The 14,793-nt window shown below is 37.6% G+C and overlaps 1 non-coding gene across 1 annotated transcript; it reads right to left on the bottom strand.

Moving 5' to 3' along the window:
• Window positions 1–4,683: 4,683 nt before the first annotated feature.
• LOC136407249 (U4 spliceosomal RNA) lies at window positions 4,684–4,827 on the bottom strand. Its single transcript, XR_010751812.1, has one exon. It is a non-coding gene; the product is annotated as a U4 spliceosomal RNA (small nuclear RNA).
• Window positions 4,828–14,793: the final 9,966 nt, after the last annotated feature.

The raw sequence follows: 14,793 nt of genomic DNA, 5'->3' as shown, positions 1-14,793 counted from the left end.
AGACTTTAGGGTTTTCTTTGTACAGTATCATGTAATCAGCAAATAATGATAGTTTTACTTCTGCTATTCCAATTTGGATACCTTTCATATCTTCTTTTTATCTGATTACTGTGGCTAGGACTTCCAGAATTATGTTGGATAAAAGTGGTGAAAGGGGGCACCCTGCCTTGTTCCTGATCTTAAGGGGATTTCTTTTGATTTTTGCCCTTTCATTATGATGTTGGCTTTGAGTTTGTCATAAGTGGCCTTTATCATGTTGAAGTATGATCCCTGTATCCCTACTTTGTTGAGAGTTTTGGTCATAAATGGGTGCTGGAATTTATCAAATATTTTTTCTGCATCTATTGATATTATCATGTGATTTTTATCTTTTCTTTTTTTTTATGTGTTGAATCATATTGATTGATTTGTGAATATTGTACCAGCCTTATCTCTCCAGAATAAATCCACCTTTTCATGGTGTATGATTTATTTTTATGTATTGCTGGATCTGGTTGGCAAATATTTTGTTGAGAATTTTAGCATATAAGTTCATCAGGGATATTGGTTTACAATTTTCTTTCTTTGTAGTGTCTTTGCCTGGTTTTGAAATCAGTATTATGCTTGCCCCATAAAAGGCATTTGGAAGTCTTCCTTCCTCTTGAATTTTTTGAAACAGTTTGAGAAGGATAGGAGATAATTCTTCTTTGCATATTTGATAAAAGTCTCCTTTGAAGCCATGTGGTACAGGACTTGTTTCTTGGGAGTTTTTGATAACTGTTTCATTATCACTTGATATGAAATTGGTCTGTTTAGGTTTTCTGATTCTTCTATATTGATTTTTGTAAGATTGTATGTTTTGAGAAATTTTTCCATTTCACCTAGGTTTTCTAATTTTATGGCATTCAGTTCTTCATAGTATTTTCTTAACAATTCTTTGTATTTCTGTAGTGTCAGTTGTTACTTCTCCTCTCTCATTTCTGATTTTCATTATTTGAGTCCCCCTCTCTTTTTCTTGGTGAGTCTGGTTAAAGGTTCATCTTGTTTAGCTTTTCAAAGAACCAGCTCTTGGTTTTATTGATCCTCTGTATCGTTTTCTAGCCTCTATGTTATTTATTTCTGCTCTGATCTTTATTATTTTCTTCCTTCTACTTCCTCTGGGTTTTACTTGCTGGGTTTTTTTTTCTAGTTCTTTTAGTTGCAGGGTTAAATTGTTTATTTAAGCTTTTTCTAGCTTCTTAAGGTATACCTCTAGTGCTATGAACTTCCTTCTCAGTACTGCTTTTGCTATGTCCCATAAATTTTGAGTTGTTGTGTGTTCATTTTCATTTGTTTCAAGGAAATATTTGATTTCTTCCTTGATCTCATTCTTAAACATTCATTATTTAATAGCATGTTATTTAGTCTCCAAGTGTTTGAATGCTTTCAGTTTTTCTATTGTAATTGATTTCTAGTTTCATGCCATTGTGATTTAGAGAAGATGCTTGATATAATTTCAAATTTCTTAAATTTAATGAGACTCGTTTTGTGTCCTAATATGTGGTCTATCCTAGAGAATGTACCATGAGCACTTGAAAAGAATGTATATTCTGCTGCTTTAGGGTGAAAGTTCTGAAGATATCTTTTAAATTCAGTTGATCTATTGTGTCCTTTAAGTCTGCTGTTTCTTTGTTAGTTTTCTTTCTTGAAGATCTATCCAGGGATGTTAGTGGGGTATTAAAAATCCTCTACTATTATAGTATTGTGGTTGATCTCACCCTTTATGTCCATCAATATCTGCTTTATATATTTAGGTGCTCTTATATTAGGTGCATAGATATTTATAATGGTTATATCTTCCTGTTGAATTGCTCCCTTTATCATTATGTAGTGACCTTCTTTATCGCTTACTATAGCCTTTGTTTTAAAGTCTATTTTGTCAGATATAAGTATTGCTACACCAGTTTTTTATCCATTTCTATTTGCATGAAATATTTTTTTTCCAACCTTTTATTTTCAGTCTATGTGTATCTTTTGTTTTGAGGTGGGTCTCTTGTGTACAGCATACATACAGGTCCTGTTTTCTTATCCCCACAGCTACCCTATGTCTTTTGATTGTGGTATTTAATCCAGTTACATTTAAGGTTATTATTGATATGTAGTTGTTTATGGCCATTTTACTCTTTAAATCTACATTCCTCTTTTACTTGATTTCCCCCCCTTTTTTTTCTGTTTACAGTAGGCCCCTTAACATTTCTTGTAGCATTGGTTTAGTTGTAATAAATTCCTTGAGGTTTTTTTGTTTTTGTTTTTTTTTGTCTGGGAAGCTTTTTATTTCTCCTTCAATTTTAAATGATAGCTTTGCTGGATAGAGAAGTCTTGGTTTTAGATTCTTGCTTTGCATACTTTGAATATTTCTTGCCATTCCCTCTGGCCTCTAATATTTCTGTTGAGAAGTCAGATATCATCCTTATGGGGGCTCCTCTGTAGATAATTGACTGCTTTTCTCTTAAAGCTCTTAGTATTATTTCTTTATCTCTTAATTTTTGTATTTTAATTATGTTGTTTCTTGGTGTAGGCCTCTTTGGGCTCATCCTTAATGGGACTCTATGTGCTTCTTGAACATTTGTGACTTTTTCTTTCATCAATTTAGGAAAATTTTCAGCTATGATTTCTTCAGTCAGATTCTCTATCCCTTCTCCTTCAAGAACCCCTATGATACAGATGTTATTTCTCTTCATGTTGTCATAGAGCTCTCTTAGAGTTTCCTCAGACTTTTTGAGCCTCTATTCTTTTTGCTGCTCTGCTTCTGTGCTTTTGTTTATCTTGTCCTCTCAATTTCTGATTCGATCCTCTGCTTCATCCATCCTGCTTTTAATTCCTTCTAGTGTGGTCTTCATTTCTGATATTGTATTTGTCATTTATGATTGGTTCTTTTTTATTATTTCAATGTCCTTTTTGATATTTGCTATCTCTTTATTTAGGTACTCATTTTGTCCATCCACTATTGTTCTAAGATCTTTGAGCATCCTAACAATCATTATTTTAAACTCTGCATCTGGTAATTTGGTTATTTCCATCTCATTCAGATCTTTTTCTGGGAATCTCTCTTGATTTATTTGGGTTGCATTTTTCTGCCTTCACATTTTGTCTGTGCATAAGAAGGGTATGGCCACAGGAGTCCAATGGGTGTGGCCTCTGTGTTCCCTAGGCATGGTCTGTCTGCAGGTCTGCCAACACCTTGGACATTTGGGCATGGTCATTGCTGGCACTGGCATGCCACAGCAGTTGCTGTGTCTTTTGTCTTACTGCCACAGGTAGGACCGTGTTCACATGCTTGGGCTGCAAGCTTTGGCTGGCCTCAGTCTTCCACACCGCCTCCACAGGCGAGACTGCATTTATGCATTTGGGCTGCAAGCCTTGGCCGGCACCCAGCCTCCACCCCACTCCCACAGGCGGGACTGCACTCCTGTACCCAGCCGTCAGGCTTCAGCCAGTTCCCCAATTTCCACCTTACCCCTGCGGGCGGGATTGCTCTCATGCTCCCAGCCCGCAGCTGCCGGTCAGACTGCTTTTGTGCACCCCATCCTCCGTCACTGCCTGCCCTGGCTTCTGCCCTTGAGGTCAGGACTGCGCTCAAGCCCTGGCCACAGCTGTGGCCGGCCCCCAGCTTCCACCCCCTCAGGCAAGACTGCACTTGCATGCCCAACCTATAGCTGCAGCTGTGGTCAGCCCCGGCTTCTGCCCAAGCCGACAGGAGTGCGCTCCCACATCCTGCCACTGCCCATCCTCCAGCAAGCACTCGGCAGTGTGGAGGTGGTGATGTAGCTCAGACCTCAGCACTCAACACTGTATCCCTGAGGGCTCCCTGCTTCTAAGTGGTTCTTTGCTCTGACTGCAGCAGGAGAGCTTCTATTTGGCTGGTGATCTGCTTCCCTTTGCAGGTATTGCTGTTTCCAAGAAAAATATTTATTTTAGATTTGGGGGGGGGGGTGACTCAGCTCAGTGTTAGGGTGGCTGTTCCTCAAAGTGTTTCTCCCTTGCCTCCTAGATTAAACTCTCTTTCTGCTACTCTGTTCCTTTCAGCTCTCCCTGTTCCCAGAGTCCCAGGTGAGTGAATTTGAAAGAGGTTTTCTGCGTGGTCCCTTTAAGATGAATCCTGGGTCTGAGAAATCTCTTTCTCGCAAATAGTATCCTGGCTTGTTTCACAGTTAAATACTGCCTGTACTCCTCTTCTACATTCTGGGGATTCTGGGGCTGCAGGGTGGGGCTACAGTCCTGGGCCCCAAGACCCTCATCTCTCTGGGAAACTGCCCTCCCACCATGCAAGTCCCTCTGGGCTGCTGCTAATTTCTGGGAGCTGAGCAGCCTTCTCCACATTTCCAGTTTCCCTACCAGTCTAAGTGTGGCTTCTTTTGTAATTTTTGGTTATAGATTCCTCTTGGTTTAGCCCAAAGTTGGTTTTTCCAGATGGTTGTTCTTAAAATTAAGTTGTAATTCACTTTGGTTCTGTGAGGTAGAAGTTGGAACATCCACCTACTCCACTGCCATCTTGTCACTCCCTGTAAGGTTATGTTTATGCATTTTTCTTTCTGTGATGGGGATCCCTAGGTTTAAAATGAGACCCCACTTCCAAAACCAAACTAAGAGCCTACAGCTTAGAGTATTAATGACTGCAATGTTTTCTTCTTACAACAAACAATGTGTTAAAAAGGAAAATGTAAAGATTTCAAGACAATCACATTGCAAATTCTGGTTCCTTAGCTTTTTTCAAGTCATCAAAACAGGGTTTTGGGAAAAGTTTTTAATTAGCAATAATCACACCTCCCATAAACCTCATTGGCTATGATACTGCCACTGCGCAAAGCTTAGCTTTTTTTAACATGTGATTCTGACAGTAAACATTTACATCAGTGGTCCCCAACCTCTTTTGGGCCACGGACCAGTTTAATGTCAGGAAATATTTTCACGGACTGGCCTTTAGGGTGGGATGGATAAATGTATCACGTGACTGAGACAAGCATCAAGCGTGAGTCTTAGACATATGTAACAGAGGAAATCTGGTCATTTTTTAAAAATAAAACATCGTTCAGACTTAAATATAAATAAAACGGAAATAATGTAAGTTATTCATTCTTTCTCTATGGACCAGTACCAAATGGCCCACGGACCAGTACCGGTCCATGGCCCAGGGGTTGGGGACCATATCTTTTAAATTTTTATATTTTGAATTTAATGTTTTTATTTTTTAACTTTTATTAAATTTTTAACAAGATAATGCATTGTAATTTATCTGGAAAATTCTTTCAAAAATAAATTTTTTTTTTTACATTCCAAGGGTTTTAACTTACCTTACTTTAATAATTATATGTTCAATTTTCTTCATTTCATCTCATTTGTTTTTAGGGCATGGATATAGAAACATCCTTTCTACTCTTTTAATATGGTCATGAATTTATATGAGTTCAACAGACTTCTTATAGGTATGTATTTAATAAAACAGACTACAGGCATTCTAGAATTTGAGTTTCTCATTAACACATGGCTTCATTACAGACAAAATGGACATAATTTAAAAGATGCAAAGTTATTGTTCATCATCTATAGTTTATTTTATTTTAAAACAGTGTTTAAGGTCATTCTATATATAGATATAAACTTCTATAGAATATGTAAATATAATGTAATTAAGTTATTATTTAGAGAAAAAAGCTTTGAATTAGCCTTTATTCTAAAGAGATTGAGGAAGACAGGCCTTTCATATTTTGATGATTAAAACTTCCAAAATTTAAAAATATACTTTATAAGCACATTTTAATACTACTATTTCAATAACCATTAAATATAAAGGTAATCTCCAATCATAGATTCCATCACAAATATACTGCATACAGTATTTTTAAATTTAATGACTAATTTGCTTCTGCTATATTAGAATAAATCTTTATTTATAATGAACACACAGCATTTCCCCAAGTACTTTTAAACTGTCACCCCAATATATATATTTTTTAAATTTAAAAAGAATTGATGTTTATTATTCTTTTTGTTAGTACTTTATTGAGTTGGTTCAATTCAACCAGTGTTCATTGAGAATTTAATAATGCTTTGTTTATACTTTTCTCATAAGAAAGAAAGATAAACTGAGGTTCTTGACCTCAAGGAGCTTATAATCTCATTGGAAAGATGCAATTAGTATACCTGAAACAATTACCTGCAAATAGAACACCAGCTATACTAGACACAAAAGTAAGTGCTAATTGCCTGACCTGTGGTGGTGCAGTGGATCAAGTGTCGACCTGGAATGTTGAGGTTGCAAGTTCAAACACCCTGGGTTTGCCTGGTCGAGGCATATATGGGAATTGATGCTTCCTGCTCCTCCCCCCTTCTCTCTCTCTCTCTCTATCTCTCTCTCTGTCTCTCTTCTCTAAAATAAATAAATAAATTTAAAAAAATTTAAAAAAGTAAGTGGTAATTAAGATGAAATGGTTTTTCTGGTTTATGACTTTCTGTCATTTGAACGTTTGTAATCAATCCCTTCTTTTGTCTATCCAGTTCCTAGAATCCAGTCTAGATATTGTCACCATGCAAAACAATCTTTCTTAAATGCAGAACTCATCAGAAGTCTTGTGTTAGATATTTTCAGTTTACTTGCACATTTTTCAGACTAAAAAATAATCCCAGTGCTTGCCCAGTTATACCCAGATTTTCACCACCAACCCTATCCTACCTTTCAAGGTTATTCCACTACAAATCCACATGCAGACAAGCTCTGGTGCAAATTTTCTTCCACTCTTTTGTCACTATGTAAAAGTAAGCTAGATAAAACCTCAGTGAGCTACAAGGTTACTCAATCTGCCCACTCAAAGAGTAAAATGAAAAAAAATTTAAAGGCAGACTATAACAGGTACTAACAAGGACACGAAGTAGCTAGAACTCTCATACACTACATGTAGAAAAACAGGAGTCCTCTTTGATGTGCTTTACAAGAATTGACTTAAGGTGGCTGTTTATCAACAATATAACTTCTAAAGATATAACCAGCAGAAACGTACACATAGGTTCACTAAACGATACTTAGGCACATATGCAGAAAAATTAGTACATACATTCACCTTGCAGACAAGAAGTTGATTCAAACATATAATAATAATAAAAGAACTGAAAACAACTCAAGTATATGTCCATCAAAAGTAGAAGAAAAAGTACATTGTTTAATATTAACACAATGGAAATATATATATATATATATATATATATATATATATATATATATATATTACAAGTATACCTATCAACATGGCTAAATTTCACAGATAAATTGTTGAAGTAAAGAAATCAGATACAAAACACTATATATCCTTTGACTGTATTTATACAAATGTTTAAAATGGGCAAAGTAATCTATGGAGATAGAATTCAATGTTTATTCTCAAGGGGTTAATAATTGGAATAGAGCTTAAGAAACATCTAGATGTTAATATATCTTGATCTTGAAGATGATTAATTTTTTATGTTTACTTTAAAAATATTTTACCTTAAAATTGGTACATTTTAATATATATTTATTAAGATATTTTATGTGATTTAAATATATATAGAGTTATATGTATCATTCCATATTTATATTTTAAGTCATGTGTACTAGGTGGAACAATATAATTTCCTAAAGCATTGTGTAGTATATAGGACCATATGGAACTTATGTTAATAAGAATAGTAAATAATATTATTTGGCTCCTTTCCAAAAATAATAGTGAAGCATGCCATGTACACACACACACACACTCACACACACATACACACACACAACATGGGCATATGCATATATTTGAATATTATTTTTCCAAATCTTGAAGACAGTATTAATCAAGGTGATGGGGAGTTCCAAAATTTGTAATCGGACATGAATATGTCTTTTTCTCTAGATCACTGGTTTAAATGTTCCTGATACGCTAATAAAGAAAGTTCATTAACTTCCAATAGCTGTTTGGTGTTTTAAGTAAAATGAGATGATGGCCTCAGCTGACACCATAAAAAGTCATGTCTATAATTTAAATTACAATAATAACTTCCCAGACTATCTCCTCTGAGACCAAAAATGGAAAGGGCATTGAGATAGCAGAACTTTTTTGGCCTTAAATTTAGCCTTCTATATCTGTTGTGTTATATAAAATAACAAATAGTGCTGGACACCCAAGTGATTGTTTAGATAATTATTTAATAGCCTTTTTTCTATCATACCATGTTTATTTCAAGTGTAAGATAATCTTTCCTTTCTTTCAGGTTCATTTTTTTTTAATACAAAACAATATTATTTATTTAATTGGTGAACATGGCTCAACACCTTCTGTCCCCTACTTTCTGACCTGGTACCTGGCAGAGAATATACCATTTGGCTCTGTCTCTCTGAATTGTGGAAACATTGGCATGTCAGGGCTCTGCCTTTGTGGGGACGGTTGAGAAGAGACATCCAAAGGGAGGCAAATAAATAAGCCCATATGGCTGACTCCATAAGACATCTTCTCCTTATATCTTTATCAATAGTAATGATGATAATTTGATTTCCATCTGCTTGAATCTTATATGTGTTTCTCAACTGTTTCTATTTGTTTGGATAGACAAACGGTTCTTTTGGAGTTCCAAAATCCAAACTACCATGGAATATTATAATAAACGATGACCTAATTATTCTTATCCTTATATGAGAAGTCCTACTTTGCAGTGTATTTACATATGGAATTAGCTTCAACCTGGCTATATTTATTGCATGAATAGCATTAAGAGCCCAAAATGTGAGCATAAGTTATATTTAAGATTTCTCACTGAAACATGATTAAAGTCCGCCTGAAAGTTGTCCAGTTCAGGCAAATCGCTGTTCATTCTGGCTACAAACTGCCGAAGAGCCGTAGTATCAAACACAGTTTCTCTGTTAGGGACGGCAGAGCATTAAGTAGAGCATGCCTTGGGCTAGATGTTCATTCTTTAAGACTGAATGTTTACCTGCTGTCTTCTCCTGCATCTTGAAGGAGAAATTAGCTTAAATAAAAACAGCCATATTAGGAATAAGATGAATAGAGTTAAATAAATCTTTTTATAAGTGCTGAGTAAAATAAAAACTGTTGAATTACAGAGGAAATAATGACCTGAGAGTTTTCATAGGTTGTTATTTTTTACCCTCTTCAAATGTTCGTTTTACTTAATCCTAGGAAAAATATATCAAAATTTCTTTTTAAACTCTAAATATCCTGAAACTGTTTATTCATAAAGTCAAGTACTATGCCATGAGTGTCCTTTTGTATGTGAAAACCATTACAGAGTAGCTACTCTTCATTGTACAGTAAGTCCCCAACTTACAAACATCCAACTTATGTACAGCTCATAAACAAAGTGCTATCAGGGCTATAGGTAATCAACTGTAGTTGGACACCAGTGAAAATGATATCATAGAGTTATTCGACCCCCATGGCAAAAGACTAACAAATCAAGGCCTTATGGAACAAGGGCAGTAGATGATAGCATTTAGGGAAGAAAATAGGAACCTAGACACTCCAGGACCAAAGAAAACTTTTAGAAAAGATTTAGCTGATATTTTTCAGCTCATTGAAGCAGGAATGACAAAGTTAAAGGGGCAAGATCCTACACAGAGAAGTTTGCTAAAGTTTACCACACAATTAGCGAAGGTCTAAGAGGCCTCTGGACCATTCATGATGGGAAAAAGAAAAGCCGTGTACAAGCCTCCTTTGATGCCAACCTCAAGAAACTGACTCCAGAAGCAGAATCAAGCCCTGGCTCTCTGACACCAGTCCCATCCTCTCCAACAAGTGCATCATCTTCTGCATCATCCAAGGTTGTTTGAGGTTGTATTTGAAAATATTTAAGTATTTATGTGCACAGAAAGGTAAAAATAAATACTAGGTTAAGACAAACATCTGAGTTGCATTTAATAGGTAAATATACATATTCCAACTCACATACAAATTTAACTTAAGAACAAACCTACAGAACCTATCGCATTTATAACCTGGGGACTGCTTCTATTTTATAGAATTTTCAAATTCAGCTATTTTAATTACTCATTATATACATCTCCAATGAAAAGGTATGTAAATCACTCTTTTTTAACCTTAAAAATAATTTCCAACACTCCTGGGTGCTTTAAAAAACAGCTAATAAAAAATTGTTTAAGCTTATGAAGATGATATAATCAGAGATCTCTAAAGAAATCCTCTGGATAGAAACATTGAACTGTGTAAACTAATGTGAAAACATCATAATCTCAATTCATTTGAGTAGAGAATTTAATTCTTTAACTTAAAAGTAAGTGGTACTTGTATCATTACGTTAGTCACATTAATCATCAAGTTTTCATACAGAGATATAGAGTAGAGCACAGCAGCTGGTAAAGTCATTAGGGATAATGACTGGCGTATCATTCTAAGAATGTGAACATAGTTTTACTATTAAAAATTAAGGTGAAGACACTTACCTTTTCTCAGGACCAAACTGAAATTACAACTAAATTATAGAGCAATCATTCTGAATTGCCAACTGAAACCTAGCAGGTCTTATAACCAAGGATTTACAGAAGAAGCCACATTGAGATTGATAGGAAGGGCAGAGATACAAAAGGGCTGGCCCTGTTTCCATGGGTAGTGGCTGAGGATTCTGGGGGTATAGCTCAGCTGTGTGGTGGATTTCCCCTTAAGAAGTGTGAGGTCTCAACCCCGATCCAAGGTCTTCAGCCAAGAGCACCAATGCCAAAAGAAGCATCCACGTAAAATCTGGTTCTGAAAAGCAGTGGGATTTATCTCCACCAGAGAGACAGGAATCCACTAGAGACACAGACACCCTCTTGAAGGGCCAAGGCACAAAATTTCATTCACAGTTTCTCACTCTGGGCTCTGGTGGAGGGAGGACAGAGTGAACTAGAGCCACATGAGGAGGGTCTGGGGTTTGATGCTCTGGGGAGAGAGCTGGAGGGACAGCTGCCAGGAATCCTGCGCTGCATCATTCTTCTATAGAGCAGTCGCCATCTTCCTTGGGGGAAGCGTTCCCTTTTATTGTGGCATCAGCTTGGGAGAAAGCAATAGCCACACCCTCTGGACTCTCTCTAGCTCCCTCTCTGAAGAGTTTATATCCTGCTGAGAAGTCAGCTGTCTTGGCCAAGTTTCAGAGGTTCAGAAGAACTCAGGGGTTGTCAGTGGCTGAGTTGTTTGGCTTTGGGAAGGCAACCATTCACCTCACTGTGAACCTGACTGGCACTTCCCTTTAACAGAAAATATGATAGAACAACCTTCCAGGTTTCTGTCAGACCCACCAGGGGTCGTCAAACTTTTTATAAAAACCGCCCACTTTTGCAGTGCTGGTAGACCTGGTCCCTACGGCCCACTAGTGGGCATTCCAGCTTTCATGATGGGCCAATCGCGGCACTGTTTGGTTGCACGGTAGGAACTAGGTTGACCAGCACTGCAAAAGTGGGCGGTTTTTATAAAAAGTTTGACGACCCTTGCCTGGTTCTTGCTCCAGAGGCCTCACCGGCTTGACTCCTGGGTACCTCTCTGCCAAGGTCAGGGCAAAATCCCCACCTTCTCCAAAGACTGACCAGCACCTACCCCTCACAGGAAACTCAGTAGCACCATCATCTCAGCACTCATCAGTCCTACCCTGTTAAGCTCCATTTCTTCCCAGAAGACTGAGTTGTGTGGCTCCAGAAGAGGGGCCATATTTCCCCTGCACACTTGACAGGATCAGAATCCTTCCTTCAATGGACAAATCTTGGTTTGTTTAGGCTTGATATACTCTGCTGGCCTTACCCTGATGACTCCCTAAGACACCCCCATAGCAAGAAGGTACGTGAACTCCCAAGGGGGGGGGAGTTAGACTTGGTACACCCAAGGACATCTGCTGAGTGGCCTCCAATCCAGCACTGGCACCGACTTTGAGCCTGTATCAACTCAGTGAACACTACTCATGACTCTCTGGTGGCTTATTGAAAACCTATACCACGTGACTGAAGAGCAGCCAGAGGTTCTTCTAGTGACTGAGCCTGTCAGGCAGCCAGCAAGTGGAGGCAGGCAGAGGCAGATCTTGCGGTTGCTTTGGGACTTTTGATGGACCGCCTCCAGACCTGGTACTGTTAAAAGACGGCGTTGGTATGCAGCTTGGTCCTTCCTGCACAAACCCCAACCCAGCAGAAGCAACTGCAAACTGTGGATCACTTGTAGCTTTAAAAAGGTTGCAAAAGGTTAGTTACAGGCAGCATCTTACCTTGGCCTTCACCAGAGTTCTTCCCAACAGACCCAGACACAACACATGCCGTGTCCAGCTTCAGACAACATCAGAACAGGTTTGAACGGGTTTCACAGGTGACGTATCCAAAGAGCGATCTTGACAGGAACAGAACCTTGCTAAGGTGAATTCTACTTTATGTGGTTAGCACCTGCATAGCAGCTCACACGATGTGGTTAGGGTTGAGGGTCACAGTCAGTCAGCTTGAGAATTAACCCCTTGCATATACAGGCCAATAACAATCATGACTCAATTACAATGGGAGGGCCCACAGAACCCCCACAGGGGACTTTCACAGAGCACCAAGATCAGGTTATCAAGGAGACTGCAATAGGAGACCTCACAGGACACCTACTACATCAAGCCACCCCACAAAGACTGGGAGAAGAGTAGATCTATCTAATACATAAAAGCAAAGAAAACAAGGTAGCCAAGATAGAGGGACAAAGAAACAGGTGTAAATGAAAAATAAAAATAAAAATAAATAAAACCCAGGAGAAATCTCCAGAAAAAGAGCTAAATAAAATGGAGGCAAGAAATGTATCATATGACTAGATAAAGATGTGTTACATATATACTATGGAATACTACTCAGCCATGAGAAATGACATCAGATCATTTACAACAACATGGATGGACCTTGATAACATTATACTGAGCGAAATAAGTAAATCAGAAAAAACTAAGAACTGTATGATTCCATACATAGGTGGGACATAAAAATGAGACTCAGAGACATGGACAAAAGTGTGGTGGTTACTGGGGGGGAGGGGGAAGGAAGAAAGGGGGAGAGGGTAGAGAGAGGAGAGGGGCACAAAGAAAATTATATGAGTTTCCAGACAGAAGGTGACGGAAGACAATTTGACTTTGGGTAATGAATATGCAACATAATTGAATGTCAAAATAACCTGGAGATGTTTTCTTTGAACATATGTACCTTGATTTATCAATGTCGCCCCATTAAAATTAATAAAAAAAATAAATGCATCATACATAGGGTTTAAATAATGGTTATAAAGATTTTAAACAGAATGAAAAAGGCCATTGAAACCATAAAAAACTACCAGTTGGAAATAAAAAAAACACCCTGTATCTGAATTAGAGAATACATTGGAAGGGCCTGACCACGTGGTGGCATGTGGATAGAGCATTGGACTGGGATGCAGAGGACCCAGGTTCAAAACCCCGATGTTGCTGGCTTGAGCATGGGCTATCTGACTTGAGCACAGGCTTACCAGCTTGAGCCCAAGGTTGCTGGCTTGAGCAAGGGGTCATTTGGTCTGCAATAGCCCCCTAGTTAAGGCACATGTGAGAAAGCAATCAGTGAACAACTAAGTTGCCACCAAGGAAGAATTGATGCTTTTCATCTTTCTCCCTTTCTGTCTATCCCTATCTGTCCCTCTCTCTGACTTTCTCTTTGTCTTTGTTAAAAAAAAAAAAAAAAGAACACATTGGAAGGAATGAACAGTAGTAAGTTGAATGAAGAAGAGGATCAAATCAGTAATTTGGAAAACAAAGTAGAAAAAACCTCTGAAAGAAATTTTTTTTTAAAAAAGGGACAGTTTTAGGGACCTTTCAGACAACATGAAGTATGACATCCGTATCATAAGGATACCAAAAGGAGAAGAGAAATATGAAACACTAATTCAAAAGAATATATTCACACTGTTCATTGCTACGTTATTACAATGTTCAAGATTTGGAAGCAGACCAAGTGCCCATAAGCAGATGAGTGGATTAAAAAGCTATGGTAAATGTACACAATGCAATACTACTCAGCAGTAAAAGAAGGGAAATATTACTTTTTGCAGAAGCATAGATGGACCTGGAGAGTTTTATGCTGAGTGAAATAAGCCAATCAGAGAAAGACAAATACCATATGATTTCACTTATATGTAAAATCTAATGAACAAAATAAAGTAACAAACAAAATAGAAACAGATTCATAGATACTGAGAACAGACCGAAAGCTGTCAGAGGGATGGGGGTGGGGGTGGGGTTTGGAGGAAAAAGAGAAAGGGAATAATAAAATAAAACCCTCGCAGACACAGACAACAGTATGATGACCACCAGAGGGAAGGGGGTGGGGAAGGTTAGACGGGGAAAAGGGGGGAGTAAGTGCTGGTGGAAGGAAGCTTGATTAGCAGAGGTGAACGCAGAGCACAGTATGCGGATAACATATTATAAAATTGTACACCAGAAACTTATATAATTTTATTAACCAATGTCATCCTCATAAATTCAATGAAAAAAAATGTCTTATTTTTAGTCAGGCAGGCAGAAATTGGAGTATCCGTGGAAAGCTTATTTTGTCTGTGAAATTCATGCTTTCTTTATATTGCATATTCTTAATTTCTTGCTGTATATATCTTAATTCAACCAAAGAATACGTTATAAAATAAAATGAACTGGTAGCAAAAATGAATGAGGTATGCCCAATAGCCTTTGACAGGTGACTAAGGCTCTAGTCATCACTGAATGTATTATGATTCACAGTTTTGTTAAATTAATTAAACAAGTAGGCTATTAGACTGAGGGCAATCT

Source organism: Saccopteryx leptura, chromosome 5 (assembly GCF_036850995.1).
Source record: "Saccopteryx leptura isolate mSacLep1 chromosome 5, mSacLep1_pri_phased_curated, whole genome shotgun sequence".
In the NCBI taxonomy this organism is placed as follows: Eukaryota; Metazoa; Chordata; class Mammalia; order Chiroptera; family Emballonuridae; genus Saccopteryx; species Saccopteryx leptura.
Note: the sequence above shows the minus strand (reverse complement) of the source record. Positions and strands in the feature narration are given on the sequence as shown.